The 16,948-nt window shown below is 41.6% G+C and overlaps 1 protein-coding gene across 5 annotated transcripts in view; it reads right to left on the bottom strand.

Moving 5' to 3' along the window:
• Positions 1–16,948, bottom strand: part of LOC108097630 (zwei Ig domain protein zig-8) — a 157,003-nt gene that overhangs the window by 103,932 nt on the left and 36,123 nt on the right. For all 5 annotated transcript variants that reach the window (XR_001771802.2, XM_017200056.2, XM_017200057.2 and 2 more), the window contains one exon: positions 15,149–15,237. The gene's annotated coding sequence lies outside the window, so the exon portion shown is untranslated. The remainder of the gene's footprint in view (positions 1–15,148; positions 15,238–16,948) is intronic.

Consider the following 16,948-nt stretch of genomic DNA (forward strand, 5'->3'; position numbering starts at 1 on the left):
CCTTGGCTGGCAGGCTTACCGACTGCCTGGCTGCCTGTTTGCCCGGCTGACTCCTCGCCTTCCAAACAACACACGGATATATATAAAGAAAGAAAAAAGGTCGTTCTGCGAGGAAAGTGGATGGATGGATGGAGGGAAAAGTGGGTGCCTTTTTTTTGCGGGTGATAGTCAGTGGAAAGCTGGTGAGCTGGTGAGTTGGTGGCTGGAGTCTGTATCTTTCGCCCGACCGACTGGTTGTTTGTTGATTTTGTTGTTGTCAGCACGTTTGTCAAGCACTGCGTTCGCGTTGTCACGGCTGCTGCACTTATCAGCGCCAGCTGCTCCGCCGCCAACAGCGGCAGCAAAGTCGCCACACCACCTCAACTCAACTGAACGCAACTTGCCTCAGCCCAACTTGCCGCGCCTCACGACGCGTCGCGTAAATATGCCGCGCAAATATAGCGGAAGGAAGCAGATTAACACGGCAACCAGATACCAATAACTACAGCAACACCGCGGCAGCGACAGGAGCAGCGAAAACAAAAGCAATCGATGCGATGGTGGCGCTGCGATGTTGTTGCCTCGCTTGCTTCAAGCCAAAGCCGCTCGGCCACTGAGAGAAAAAGGTGTGCACAAATAAGAAAACCAAAAAATGTTACGAGTTTAATTCCCCATTTATGACCACTAAAAAATATTTCTGAAGATTGTTTGACTTTTTAGTTGAACATAGTTTTTTTTAGAAATAAAATGCATCTATAGTCAAACGCTTATCAAAAAATAGTAAATTAAGCAAAGATGGTATACAACTTTATATGATAGCAAACTGATGGCAAACTTTAAAAGTATATTTAATATTATCATACTATTTTCAAATTAAGAAAGTAGATTTACAGTGTACCTCTGTGCTCCTTGTTCATTCGAATCCTTCGCGTGGCTTGCCGCCTTTTTTTCGTGTCTTCGTTTGGCTGCACAACCCACACATACACTCGCACAAACACTCTCATACACACACACGAACACCCACACACGCACACATGGCCAGATAGCGCTGTATTTTTTTGTCATTGATTTCAGTTTATCTCCGCCAGTGAATTTGTGTGTGTGTATGTGTGAGTGCTGCGTGGTGGCGTGCTTAAAAGTGTGTGTGTGTGTGGGTGTGTGTGAGTGTGGGCCTGGTTTAAACTGTTCAGCACACTTTTGCGGGCGAGCGACTTTTGAGAAGGAAATTTCATTTCATTTAATTGCCGCCCGCGATTTAATTCGAACTCATTTCCAATCACGCACACGCCAAGTGGGCGGCGCCAATCCGTGGGGGGCGTGGCATGTCGCCACACGCAACTGCAACTCAATTCCCCCCCTTTCACACCCTTTCAACCCCCTTTCAACCCTCTATCACCAACTCCCCTTTCGATATCGTCCCTTCACAGTGTTGCAAATTAACTTTAAACTTTTGACTGGTTACCAAGTGCGAATTTCTGAGGAGACTATCTAACATAATTACATTTTAATTTTTAATTTAAGTTTCTTTCTTATCTATCATAATCCCAACAAATCTCTTCTCTTTTCCAAAACTCTTACGTAAAATATAATTTTGTAGCAGAGTGTAATCAGCTTGCAACACTTTCGGTAAACATTTGCGAACGCATGTTTGTTTTTACTTTGAACTCATGATGCACAAGCTTAATTTTAAGTAAGCTCAGTTAATTGCATTGAATTCTGTTTCGGTAAATTGCAAGTACTTTACTACATTATTAATTATAACTACAAATTCAAGCTCAAACCTGGCGAAATTGCAAATGCCCCAAAACATGATTTAAAACCCCTTTTAAGAGGAGACAGCCAAACCAGTAATTTGATAGCATTTGGGGACCTGGAAAGTGCGTTAATTGCACCGAAAAACAGACAAAGAAGAGTTGCGGGTAAATTCGTGGCAAAAGCAGGCGATTCGAATGGAATGCACATTAGTTTTCGTCCTGACAACATCATTAATCCGCGACTCTGTTAAGCCAGCAGAAATGCAAACGCAATCGCGAACGCACAAACAAAACTTACAATAAATAAACGCAAACGAAATCCAGTTTTCAGCGTGGTCGTAATCATCAGCAATATATGGCGTTCTCATTCCGATTCTGAATCCGATTCTGATTCGGACTTTGATTGTGATTCGGTTTCGGACTCGGACTCTGATTCCGATGGCGGCGTTTGGTCGAAAACCCAATGGGTTTTGTCCACTCCACTCCGCAGCGAACAGAACATGCAAATCAAATTGAAAATTGGCCCAGCATTGGATGAACATCGGCCGTTCGCATCATTATTTTGCATTAAATTCCCCAGCAGCTTGTTTGTTCCTGGGTGTATGAGTATTTGTGTGTTTGTGTGTGTGTGTGCATTGGTGGCAATAATTTGCGAGAACGGCCAACAACAAATGCCATTAAATGGACAAAAAGCACAAAAATAGGGCAAAAAGCTGGCGGGGGAGTCGAGAATCTGTGCTGGGAATCAAAGTAATGAACGACCAACCGCAAAGTAAAAGCAAAATTGAATGCATCCGTCGAGCAGAGGGGAAAAAAACGATGATTCGATGTAACAAACTGAGGCAATTGGGGGATAAGAGTTAATAAACTAATTTGAGAACTGTTTTTCGGTGGTGAAATGATAAAGTATAAAGTTGTAGGTTCCTTATTCGGTTTTACTTTTCCTGGATAAAAAGTAATTGTCTATCATTTTGATTTAGTTATTATTTAAACCTTATTTTAAGTAAGGAGCCACATATATATTTCATTTTATTTGATGATTGAAAAGAAACAGAAACGCACATAATTATCTAATTACTTTTTTAGTTAAGAAGTGGTTGGACATATCACTTTAAACTCATGGGGATAAATATCCAAAACATATTTAATATATTATTATTAGTTAATTGAAACAAACATTTGTTTACAGTGCACTCACGCACAGTCGCTAGCAGGTGGACTTTAACTACCAGCCAAGGAAAAGCCAGTCCTGTCGATTAGGGATTACTTTAATTGTTTCAATCAATGTTGCATACTTTCGGGGGAATCAACTAGCTGCAAACTTTCCACTGCCACTGCACCACTGCCACTGTTTGCAACTAGCAGTTAAACTTTACTTAGCAATTACCCCTTAAATTCCACCCCCTCCCACCTCCCCCCTCCCCACTCGTTTTGGCCATCCAAGTTGGCAGGATACACTTGTTTTACGTCCCTCTTTCTGCCATTTTGCACTGACAGTTGTCTTCGGCTGATGAGCAAACAAACATGGAGCCATCCGCCCCGCCATGAATATTCAAAGCGAGCCGCACTCCTCCTCCTCCTTTGGAGAAAGGGGCGTGGCACCCAGAGGGACATAACTAGCGTTTAACATTAATAAAAATTTGCAGTCAGCAGGTGGCGCCCAGCAACAAGGAAAAGCGGTTCAAAAAAAAAAAAAAAAAAATGAAGAGAGAGAGAAAGAAAAAAATTGAAAAAAATAAAAGTGTCTCGCATTAAATGTAATTAAAATCAGTTGCAGCACAATGGGCGGACAAAGGGGAGGAAAGGGGGCGTGGCAGCTGCTAACGATGCCCGCGAAATGAAGTGAAAATGTTTCTTGAATATTTCGCTGCATAATTCCAAGCGGGCAGAGCAAAGGCGGAAATGGCAAAAGGTAAAGAACAAAGGCTTCAAAACACAACGACCATCATCACATTCTGTATGTCTGTCTGTATGCAAATGCTCCCCAACTTCCCACTGATTGTGTGTCGTTTCTATCACTTCTTTTTTTCCTCCATCTGTGTATGTGTGTATATATGCCCTGCAGTTCTGGCTGTCACCCGGTGTCTTTTGGCATTCAAGCAATCAATGTGTAGGAAAGGAAAAGGGATATTCCTAAGTTTCCCCCTCTTTCTCACTCTTCGAATACGATCTCGTTGCTTCCACCCGACGGCGGCCCGACTCCAAATTTGTCTTCTATTCTTTCGTTTTTCTAATTGCACTGTTGTCATTCTCCGTTAGAAACAAAAAATTGGTTTTCGATGGAAAATACGGCTAAGGGGCGCTCGACTTATGTATACTCTTTTGATGTTAAAGTTCTTAAAATATTAAATATAATATATATATAAAGTTATATACAGATATAATATATTTTATATATACAACATTATTTAAATTATTGAACCAGGATAACCATAACATAACATTGATTGCAAATATAGATATAATATAACTCGCGTGTCATTTATGGTCGGTTATACCCAAAAAAGAAGGGTATACTAAAAGGGTGAAAAATAAAATTGAACTGCTCATTCTTTTGCGTTGTGCGTTGACAGTAAGTTGTGAAATTACTTAATTTGCGCAACGGGCAGCGGAATTGTTTAAAAATCATGTAAGTGTCGTTTATATTACAAAAATATTATGTCTTTTACTACAAACTTATTTAAATCTTTTTAGGATTCAGCCTGTATGTACGACAAATTCGTTTGAAAGGTAAGTTAGCTTTAAATTAAAAAAATTAATACATATATAATATGTAATAATAAAAAAATTTTTACCATAGATGGACGCAAAACAACCGATGTCCTGCAAATATTCCACATAAATGGTAAACAAAAACGTTCTAATTTCATATTATTTATGTACTTATCTCTTATGTTTCAAAATAAGATTAATTAATAAAATAAAAAAAAATATATATATATATTGTTTTTCATATGAATTTGGGGATGACATTTTAGACATTGGGCTAGATGACAACATCGCCTCCACGTCAGCAACGAAAGCATCAATAGCTTATACGAATTTTCTCCATACAAAATTCGTATAAGCCATCGATGCCACGTTCGATGAATCGGACAAAATGGTCATCGAGAGCGGCATGCATGTCAAATCCTTCAATGCTATACAAGAGCTTTATATGAAATGGCACCAGTGCGGCTCCAGGTGCTTCGGACACTCGCATCAGTGGGTAGTCGTACATGTCATCCACGACAAGGCACTTTTGGAACTGCAGGGTGTGTATATATAAATGTGTATATATGTGTAGATAAACCCGACTGCATTTTGTGCTGAGTTTAGAATTTAATTAAATATGCTGGCGGCTGCCTTCGCCTCCTGGCAGCTTCCTTCTTTAATCGCCGTCTAACCACAGCGGCGGCCAACAAGTGTCAGGCCACCATTACCGCTTTCACCCACCCACCTTTCACCTTCCAACTACCAACCTTCCCCCCTCCCCTTTCCCCTCTTTTCATTCGGGAAATTACAAGCCAAAACGTGAATAATTAAGCGGCAAGAGCATTTCCTGAGGCTGCTAACCTGGCCCAGAATGCCAGAAGCAATGGAAAAGAGAAGGACGGAGGGAGAAATGGAAGTGGAAATGGGAGAGAAAGGGAGGGAAAGCGGTGAAAGGTAGTGAAAGGGAGTGAAAGGGAGCGAAACAGGACAAAAGGGACGCCCACTAATGCGTTGATAATTATTAAACGGCAGCGGACAAATAAAAAAAAACTAAAAGGATAACGAAGCCTTTAATACCCTTGCAATTTAAATTATTTAAAGGAGATTTTGTATTTTAAAAAGGGAAAATCTTATTTAAAATAAATAAATTAACCAATATTATAGATGCAACAAGGGAAGATCAACAAAAAAAAAGTTCCTTTAAATTGCAATAATTTCAATTAAATGGTAGTGTTGCAATATTCCTGTTGTGAAATGTTTTATATAATTTAAAGTTAACTATCCTTTACAACTTCACCAGCAAGATAATACTATATTCCCTAGGGTATTACTTGCATAAAAATGAATAAACAAAAATAGAGGCCACAGAAAATTGAAAGTAAAAACAAACACGAATGCGTCGATTGTTTAACTTTGGTTCTATTTTTCTGTTTTTTTTTTTCCACTTTCTTTGGTTTTTGGTCTTGTGTGGCCCCCTTTGTTCACACTACTTTCACTTTGAGCGGGTCCCAAGAACCAAGGATCGTAAATATTTTATTAGTTGAATTACAGCAGAGGCCACAAGAAGACAGAGGAGGCCCAGGAAACAAAAACGAAACGATACGAAACGAAGACAGACGCCAAAGCCGCCAAAGGCCGCAAATATCACGCACGGAATCCGATGGCAATGAGTATTCGAATGCGTGTCTGCGATGCCAGAAAGTGGTAATCAAACTGGGCGAACGGGCAGGGCAGGGGGTGAGGGAATGAGTTGAGTGTCTTTAAAGTTGCCACATAAATATTTCCGAATTTCTATCGCCGTTGATTAACCATTTCCGAGAACCAATTCCAGAAAACGCGTTCCTAAACGGTTGTAAAAATCTCTTCTGTGCGAGATAAAATTGACGATTGAATTACGATAAAAAACTTTGGAATCTATCTTTTAATAAAAAAACCTTTTTCGTGGTTTCCTGTATTGAAATTAAAATACTTGGTGGTTATTTTTTAGCACGTGCTAATTGCGTACTTATGATATTTTTTGTGGATGTTCTAGATAATTAGCTTTAATTTATTATGGAAATTTTAAACTTAAGCGAACAAATGTCAATTATTTTTTTCCCAGATATTTGTAATTAATCCATTGAAATCCTGTCACTCCCTTGACATATTTTCTGTATTTTTTTTCTCCTGTCGATTGCAAGCTGTCGAACTCTTGGATGTATCCATCCCACTTCTTTTTCGAATGCATCTCACAATCTATCTATCTATCTTTCTTTTGTTAAGCTCCGCTTCCTCGTTTTGCAGATGGTCAAGAGTGTTTGCTTTGCAGTTTTGTCTCTTTTTTTTTTCAATTTTTTTCGAGTGTGATACATGCACATGCATATGGGCAACACGACGATTTATTAAAACTGACAACGCAGAAAGTGTGTGTTCGATGTCGTTTCAGGGTGTACTCTTCTCCTTCTGTTGCTGCTTCTACTGCTGCCGTTTGTTTTGATTGTTTAAAGCGTGTTTAGGGTGACAACAACAAATCAGGAGGCGAGAGGGGGTGTACAGTGAAGCCCGGGGTCAAGGGAAGCCGACAACTGTCAGTGTTGTTTGGGAGTCACAGCGGAAAGTGGAAATTGTCAAACATGCCATGGTCAACATCAACAACCAAAAAGAATGCGAGGCAAAAATGCTTCAGCTGTCTGTGATGCTTAAAATTGAACTATGACCGTTTTGCAGGACGAAAGGAAGGAGTGAAGGAAGGAGAAGGAAGTGGAGCGGGTTGTTCGTTTGCAGGACATGACAGGCCCCGAAGTGTCCTTCGAGGAGCGCAACAAGTGAAGTGGTTAAGGGAGGGCATCTTGCAGATACTTTCACCTAAGAGCAACCGACTGAACTGCCAAGCGAACTGCGCCAAAGTTCGCAGCTTCCTTGTCATATCGTTATAAAATTTTCACTTTCCCCTATCTTATTTTTCATTCTGTTGTTTTTTCTTTTTTGTTTCGAAAGCGATGACAACAAGAAGAACTGGCGGCTAAATGCACTTAATGCCCACCACTGCAGCAGTGGTGCCTTGTTTGCCATCATCATACCATCCACCATACCAAAACCAAGCCAAACCAAACCAAGCCATACCATACCATGCCATAATCCGCACTGAAAATCTCTTGACATTTATGATGAACGATTTACCACGCCATTGCAAATTAAAGCAAAACAACGGAACCCATTCTGGGATATATACATATAGACGAGTATACCATATATATATATATATGAATGTATAGCCGAGTCGGGGTCCAAAATCGAATAAAGCACTCCGACAATCATCGGCATGGCGATGCCACGCCCTTTGCCATTTGTTTTTATGCACAGCTTGTTTTTGGCCATCGCTCACCATCCCACATTATATATCCATTGGTCTCTTCTTTTAAGGGGTATATACATTCCGATGGAATTTATGTTACAATTAAAAAATATATGTTTTCAGCTTTACAAGCATATTAATGCGCTCATTAGTAAAATGAATATAAATCATATTAATGAGTATAAGCAAAAGTTCTTATACAAAAAACCTCTGAAGTGCCATTAAATCATATCGTATCATAATGAGAGGTATCAAGTATTCGTTCCCCTTCCCTTTGACTTCTTCTCACTGCTTTTTTTTTTGGCAGTTGCAACATCAACAAGCGAACAAGCAACAGCGAATCCCCAAACTTTCGACGAGGGAGGACGGCGGCCAGAACAAGTGCATCATCCGGAAAGCAAAGCAAATGCCCCATAAAACAAATGTGCAAATAAAAATGTTTATAAACAGCGTCGACTGCGGAGAGCACTTCACAATTTTCGGGATGTGCGCGACAGCGATTCACTCCAAGCAGCTTGAAAAGTGGCAATGGATGGGGGGGAATGGAGTGGGAATGGAGGGGGTAAGAGGGGATGGAGGGTAGGAAATCTCCCCCCGGAAAAGGCGAGATTTTGGGAAGACGAAGCAACAGGATAAGCTGGCGATCCAAGCGAGGAGGTCGCAGATGAAGTCAACAAAATCTGCTACAATTCTGGGAAGCCCCCTAAAATGCAAGGAGCTGAATATGAAAGCTGAAGAACTTTACTTTTACAATTGAAAGGTACATTCAATTACCAATTTGCATTAAAAGAATTTTATAAAGTTATAAAGATCACTTCAAAATAATTTCTAAGCTTCCTAAAATAATAATCAGTAATGAAGGAAATTTCTTATGCATTTCAGCTAAATAAAAAATCTAACTTCAAGAGTTTTATCCACTTTTCTGGCCTTCCCCAATCAAGTTTACTTTTGAGACCGCACCGCAAGTCAGAATACTGGAATAATTGCCTCGCAGCCGCTTCATTGACACAGCAGCCAAAAAAAAAAAAAAAAAAAAAAAATGAAGGAGAAACCCAATCAGATTCTGTTGACTGATAAAGTGACCAAAAAGTGTCTTTGATTTACATGAACTGTGCGGAGCTGTGACCTTGCCACAATTTGGTGTGTGGTGTGTGGCGGTTTGGGTGGGCGTGGCAGACCATGAGCACTGGCGATTATAAATGACTCGGAGTCTGGAGGACTCGACCCCTCCCCATTCCCTCCCCGATCCTTTTTCGTCCTGCGACGGCCTTCAAGAGTGCTACACAAAATGTTCGCACATAATTAAGTGCTTTCAACTATGGCAGCCGCAGCTGTTGCCATCCAAGAGACCAGAGTCCTAGAGTTCCAGAGTCCTAGAGTCCTAGAGTCCTGCAGTCCAAAAGTCCGAACAACCAAACATCCAAACATCCAAACATCCGAGCGTCCGACAAGTATCGCATGCGAGTGTGTTTGTACGGTTCAGAAGAGTGCGATTTTTTTTTATTAAGCAGCCGAGCGCAGAGCATGTGGCATCTGGCAACTCATGGCTTTGAAGCTGCTCAAGTGGCCAGCGAAAATGAACTGGCCAAAACCCAAACTGGTCAGCGGCATGACCAGCGCTTTGAAAGGCCGCTCTCGTACACCAAGAAAAAAAAATGGGGAGCTTCTTCAATTGCTTGACCTACTTCGAAGGTGCTTTCAACAACGTTTTAATTATTTTTAAAAGCAAAAAAAATACACTGATGTAGCCAATTTGTAGAACGATTTATGTCCTTTGTTTCAGAGTTAAGGAATTTAATTATATATAATTATAAAATAGAAGAAGTAGTTTGCTAACTTTTGAAAAAACTTCCCAAGACAATGAAAGTTCATTCAAAAACAACAATTTATGTTAGGAAAATATCGTATATAGTTATCAGAACCTAGTACCAGAACTTAAAAACATATGTAAATAATATTTTGAAATTGTCAAACTTCGGTACTTTGTTTCCCTGCTTTGCCTGAGAAGCGATTTCCCTGGGCATTCGAAAGCCACTCGAGGCACATGATCGTTCGCCGCTTACATCTTGGCTAACAAAATCATGACTCAATAATGGCTTTCTCTCCATGTACTTGGCGGCCAATGGCTGTGGAAGCCGGAAGCGGAAATGAAGGCATCCATTATGTATACCCTGCCAGCAGAAAGCACAATAGCATTTGTCAACGCAACTCGGTTCACAAAGAACGGCGGTCCGAGGGCAAGGCAAAGGGCAAGGATTTGGAAGGGCAGAAAAGAAGTCAGAGGAAACCAGAAGAAGTGGCTGCATTGTTGTCTTTTTCACCTTCAAATATGCACTGCCATCGGTCTTGATTTCTCCCTGGCATTCGGTGACTGCACTCGCTTGCATTCCAAAAAGGAATTCCTCGGATCAAAGTCAATTCAATGGAATACCAGGACATTCCGGTCGATTCCTTTGATTCGTAGAGTATCCGTCCGTCTTCGCCTTTGACAACTTTCCGCTGGCTTTCTTATGCCACTTGCTTTATTATTATTTTCCCTCATCTTTTTTCCTGTTTTTCTTTTTCTTTTTCTTTTTTTTTTTTGTGTGTGTTAATAATATTCAAATGTAATGCAAACAATGTGCCAGAAAGTCGACGCAAAGTTGTCGCTTCACTGGGGTCGGGGTCGGGGTCGGGGTCGTTGCCACGCCCCCTTTTTCCGTTCGACATAGCTCATAGTTTTCACTCAACTGTTTGCATTAATTTGATTCCTTTTTGGCCGGCTGCTGCTGCTGCTGCTGCTGCTTTTGCTGCTCCTACGCTTTTGTGGCTCGTTTTGTATTGTAATATCCGGCCGCTTTGGCCGCGCTTCCTGGCCAAAAGGAGGCGTTCGTTTTTTATTCAGCGCAGCTTGGCCAACAAAAGTCGACGGACGACGGTCGACGGTCGACGGTCGACGCTCTGCGGCTGTGCGATTTCTGCCAACTTTATGCAGCGCTTTGTTTGCATTTTCCAACTCATTAAGAGTAATTCGCTTTGCTCTTCGTTATGTATTTTTCCCCACCGCTTTTTCCACCCCCTCGTACCACCCCTTCCATTTTTCGTTTTTTATTCTTTTTATATTTTCTCCTCATTTTTTATTTCAATTTGCATTGCGTTTTTGAGCGGCGGTGAAGGTGCTCGAGTGGAAATTAAACACGCCCACTCACCTAGACACCACCCATCCAACCATCCAACCACTTGACCACCACCAGCAGCTTGAAGTTCCGAGCTCGAAAGGCCTGCAGCTCCGACTTGCGACTGGCCCAAATATATTTATGGGCGTCGGCGGGCCTAAATAATGGCCAGAAGTGAGAAGCGAAGAGGATGGCCTGAACGAACGCCAGTTAATTAATCATCGCATGAAAAATCACTGTATCAGTTGGTCAGCAACAGAATTGGTAAGTGAATGTGGGATAGGGGTTCTAGATGTGGATGTGGATGTGGATGTGGATGTGGATATGGTGTGTGTAACTGAATGCGAAACTAAACCTGAACCGCAAACGTGAAACTGCGAGTTGGGAAGAGCCTAAGCGAGCCCATAAATAAAGTGACACACATTCCGGAACGACGAGAGGGGTGAAAATTACGCACGAGATTGTTGAACAAGCCAACAAACAAGAACAGCGACGACGACGACGACAGGACAGCAATGTGGTCAAAACAGAACTAAAAAAAAAAAAATATGAAAAAAAACAGGGGAAAAAAGGAGGGGTTGGGGGAAAAAAAACGAAGCGGGAATGTGACATGAACAACAAGGCGACTGGCGGCTGCCCACTAAGTATGCGCAAGTAAGCGATAGCCTATGAAAAGTGGCAGACGGAAAGGGGGGAAGATATGGGGAGGGGGGTACACAGTCCGGATAAAAACCGGAACAGGCACACAGATATCGCAACCGGAGAAAGCACTCAGCACAGTGGCAAAATCCACTCGAAATTCCCATATACTCGTATATAAACTCAATTCCTTAAGAAAAGTGTAACTCGCAAATAATTAAATGATTCCAGCAATCGTTATTACAACTCACATGTTGTGCAAGCTCAATTGCTCGTTAAATCAAATCACTTAAAATTTCATGGCACATTACGAAAGAAAAAATATTATGAAATATTTCCACAGATGGCCAGCCAGAAAAGAAATTGGAGGAGACTGGCATAAAAAGTGATTAAATAAAACTCGTTGCGTTCGGACATTTCAGTGCTAAATACGTATCAAATAAATGCGCACATTTCTGGTCAGCCATTTATTGACAGAAAAAATAATAATTTTTTAAGAGTGCCATTTGTAAATGTTATTTTTGTGTACCTAACGAATAAAGCGAATGCAAATATACATTTTAAAAAGGGTGTGGTGATATATGAGAGTTCTGAATTGGATTTAAGTTGCTCAATGTTGAAGCTTAAGGTTTTTGTTTTTTCTTTAAGAACTGCTATTTAAGAATTATATCTTATTTCAAATAATTCCAGTTTGTTTTAAAATGGAAAAAAATCTTTTGTTAATACTGAATTTCTTAATATCATTAAAAATGATTACAGAATAGGAAGAACATGACTTTAAATCGATTTGTTGTGTAGAGCAGCAATACTTATGCAACATAATTATTACACTTTTCTGGTTAAAATCCTCTTAAAAAATCTGTGAAATTTGTTTTAAAAAAATGGAAGAAAAATGCCTTAGTAAGCTCCACTGTGCCAACGCCAGCAGCGAAAAGGACACCGAGAGCCGACTGGCCCCGCAAAGCATGCAACAATTTGTGGCACTTGAAACGCAAGTTGCCTCCAACGCTTGACGGCTGACGGAAGTCCGTTAGCGTGGCCAAAAACTAATGCTAATGTATGTGTGAGCAAGTGTGTAAGTCCTTTGGCGCCCTCTCTTTCCCTCATTCCCTCTCTTCTTTCCCCCCCTCAATCGCTGTCTCCTTTCTCCGAAGCAAATACGAATATCCTTGTTGGACGACTAGAAAGCCCACAGAACGTTGGAATAAAATAAATAATCATAAAATAGAAATAAAATGACAAATTATTTCCGTTTCCGTTGAGCGAACTTCGAGGCGTGTTTCGCTTCGGTTGACGGTGATGTGGGCGTGGCAAGTGGGCTGTTCCACTATTGGACTGTTGGACTGTTGGACTGTTGGGTTGTTGGCATTCAGCTGCCAGTTGTTAGACGGAGTTTTCCTGGCTTGAATTCCTGGCTTGATTCCTGGCTGTTCGTACATGCCAGGAAAAGAGTGTAACGAACGCGCTTAGAAAACGTGAGCAAGGGAAAGAAGAGGAGCTCTAGAAACTTGGCTAATATATGCAGTTGCCAGTTTCCCAGTTTGCCAGTTTCTCAGTTTCTCAGTTTCTCAGTTTCTCAGTTTCCCAGTTTCCCAGTTGGTAGTAATGTTCACCCACGCAGGACCTGTGAGTCCACAGATGATCCTGGCAGGCAGCTTGTGTGACAGGAACAGCAGTTGAGACAAAAAAAAAAAGCGAAAACCAGCAGCACCGAGTGCATAATGTACTTAATGCGCTCCTGGTTTTCCTTTGCCGTCGGCATAAGTAATTGGCCTTTCGGTTCTCCCTTAACCACTCGTTTTGTTAAGACGAACATGGGGCGTATACGTGATATCCATACGCACTGTGTTAGCAGGAGTTGTTTTTTGTTTTTTGTTGTAACCTCAGAACTCAGAGCTCAGGTTAGGCCCTTTTGAATCGATAAACGAACATGTTCGAGGCCCATTGCCAGGTCATTCCTCACAATGCTTAAATTAAATATTTACACACGCCGCAAATAGAGTTTTCATGTATGTAAATGTGTGCTTATGCCAGTTCATAATTAATAATTATTTATTACTTTCACAAACAAAAACTGTGGAAAAGGGCAATGCGGAAGTACGAAGGGCTTGATGAAATCGGTATACTCTATATTTTAATTAATTCATGAAATTGAATAATAATGAAACTAATTGATTCAGAATTATTTATTGTAAACAGAAACTTTTTGCTTGCAGTCTTTCAAACATTTTAGTTAGGTATTTAAACTTTTCCAAGATTGTGTTTTATTTTTTTTTTATTTTACAAACGCAAGGAGCAAATCAAGCAGACCAATTTCACCGCAAAGAGCAGACCGTGAGCTACGAAATTATGACCGCAATTTGGGAAATGAAATGCATAAAGCAAAATAAGCAAATGGCACGCAAAGTGACCCGAGGCGGCGTCAAAGGCTCTAATTGGCCGCACAAAGCCAACGACAGGGTCACTTGAAGGATGAGGTCGAGGAGAGGGGCGGGGCGGTGAGTAGTGAGTGGCTCCCGATTCTGGGAAGGGATCCTCGAGGGGTCACGACGATTCCGGGGTGTGATTCGTGGCACGTGGAATGTACTGGGAATAGGAACCCTTCTACGTCTCAATTTGTGGTTTCTATACTTTCTTGAATCTTAGATTAGGTGGGTTTTATAACTGTTATATTTATTAACTAAGTATAAGTTAACGTTTTTATATACACTAATAACAATGTAACTATTTTCCCTGTTTAAGCATTAATAACAATAATGCAATATAGAAGTAGCACAGCAATGAATATCCAAATGTTTTTATATGTAAACAATCTTTGTTTCTATCAATTCAATCCTTTTTTAATTAATATAAATCAGTTTAAAACACAATTTAAGTCCTTAAGCCTTGTATGCCTTCGCTCAGGTGAAGATATCACCCCCCGAATGAGATATGTATCGCATGTGAGCATCGGACTATGTGGGTTTCACAAAAGTTTCGGTGAGCGTGTGGCGGCGACCCCTATGGCTTTCCGAAATAACCACCCCTTTGCGTGGGGAGCAGGGAGTGGAAGGTGGGGTAAAATCACTAAAGTGAAATGAGTGGGTGGGGGGCGGGTTCAAGGACCAAAGCCCCGCAGGTCGAAAGAGGCCGCCTGCCCGAATGCGAATCGCATTGAACTTGTTTCGAGATACGCCCCCGAATGGAGTGGAGTAGAGTGTACATAGCCTCGTTCCGTATTTATATAATATATCAACGACTCATCATTGTGATGGAGGGCGACTGTCAGCGGACCGCGCCCCGCGTCGAATGTGTATTAAGTTGCCGCCGCCGCCCCTCCTGGGAACTTGCAACTTGGCAGTGGCAACTGGGAGCAGGCAGTCAACTTGGACCGAGGCCACTCCCGGCGGCCTCTTTCGGAAAACGCTTCCCAAGAGAAAGAGTCTCTTCCCACGAAAAAAAAGCAAAAAAAATAAATACAACCACCCACTCTGCGCCCATTTGGAATCTCAAAAATGGCGTGCCGAGCAAAAATTAAGCAAATAAACTTGTCAACACATTCAACTTCATTATCGAGCCGCGGCGACCGCTCCCCAAAATGTTTTCAAACTTACCCGTCTGCCGAGCTCTTGTGGTTTTCACTTTTTCCGCTCCTCGATTTTTGGGCTCGGCGGCAGTCGCCTTCTCCTTCTGCTTTTGCGGCCTGGAAAAAAAAAAAAAACGGAAAAATGAAATAATGTCCTGGCTCAAGTTGAGAGATCCCCGAAAACGGCCGCCCAGGAATATTCATATGCGAATATTTTGTGGTTTAATTTAATTGCCTGCGGCCGAGACTTGGGAAACGAGTCAAGGGTTCACTCACTTCATCTCCGACTTGCTTGGTATCGTTTCCCCAAAAAAAGATTCGGATTCACAATCACGCGCCCAGCTTAACAGCCGCCGGCGAGAGACAACAACACTTGGAAAATCCCTGGGAAAATCCTATAAACTTTTCCGAGCACGAGCAATACTCTTTTGCACTTGCTCAACATGACATTGAAATATCTCGTCTTCTTTAACATATATCTACATATTAAGCGTGTTTATCATAAAACATTTTGTATTATTCATAAAAAGCAGGCAGCATAACAAAAATATCTACAAAATATTCAGTCGGAATAATTTACTTTGCTTTAAAAACAAGATAAGGAGCAGACTTTCATAAAATTACCCCACAATCTCAATAAGGTGTGCAACTTTTGAAAAGGATTAAAGTTGGTAAAGTTAAGGGCTCTAGAGGTGTAATGTTGGGTTAGCAATTTTAGAAATTATTATTAGCATTATTTATATTGTAGGTATGCAACTTTTAAATCGGTGTGCTATGGATTATGTGGGCCTTGATTAAAACCATAAAAATATTATGCAACTGGATCGGTTGGCAGAAAGCTTAAAGATTGGCTCTCATTTTTGCCAGACTGGCTGGGGAGTGAGCAATTTTGCCATGGCTCGGGTGCCGAATTCAAATAAATCATGAAACTTTATAGTTTTACAAGCAGTTGGACACACAATGCCCAACATAATCAGGCGAAGCAACAGTGGGCATCAAATTTACAGCCCCCGGGCGGGGATCCAAACAATTTGCGCAAATATTGTTGTTTGCATATCGAACGAACCCTTCTCGCCATCGAGCATCGACCATCGGACCATCGCACCATCGCACCATCGAAGCATCGAAGCATCGACATTGGAGCACAATGAGCGGGGCGAGCAAACAAATTTATGACCATCATAACGACCCGGCGTGAATGGCTGGGGAATCGAGTCCGGCAAACAAGGGGCGCCGACAAAATGTCTATAGTGCTACATAATAATCATAATAATAAATAGCAATAAAAATGCTACAAAGGAAATTAAATTTCTGTATCCGCAAAAGAATTTCGAAAAGTGCACACAGGAAACGAAAGCGGATGGCGGATGGATGAGATGGAGAAGGGGAAGGCCAAGGCGGAGGATCAAGGGGGGAATGGAGAAGCAAGGAAGGAGAAGGAGGAGCAAGTTCGTCCGTTTTGCGGCACCTAAATTGCCCATAAGCTGTTTAACTGAGTTATTAGGACCTTCGGCGAGCCTCGAGTCCTGGAGTTTCGCGTCTTGCGTTTTGAGTCTTGAGTCTTGAGGCAAGAGTCTCCTCATCCGCATTGGCATCCGCATCCTGGGGGTCCCGACTGCTTGTTGCGAGGACATCGTCCTTGCTATCGAGTCCTGCTCGCCCACTCAGCGTGCCAGGATGGCTATATTAATGTTAATTAATGTTAAATGCCCGGGCGTTTCAAAATCATTTGCAATTTCGCCGCTGCCAAACCAACCAAGTGGGTCATCAGAACCCCCTCTAAGTTCACCATCTCCTCCTTCCCTCTTCCTTTGGATGCCTAGTGGTG

The sequence above is a fragment of the Drosophila ficusphila genome, unplaced genomic scaffold, assembly GCF_018152265.1.
Source record: "Drosophila ficusphila isolate 14025-0441.05 unplaced genomic scaffold, ASM1815226v1 contig_197, whole genome shotgun sequence".
NCBI lineage: Eukaryota > Metazoa > Arthropoda > Insecta > Diptera > Drosophilidae > Drosophila > Drosophila ficusphila.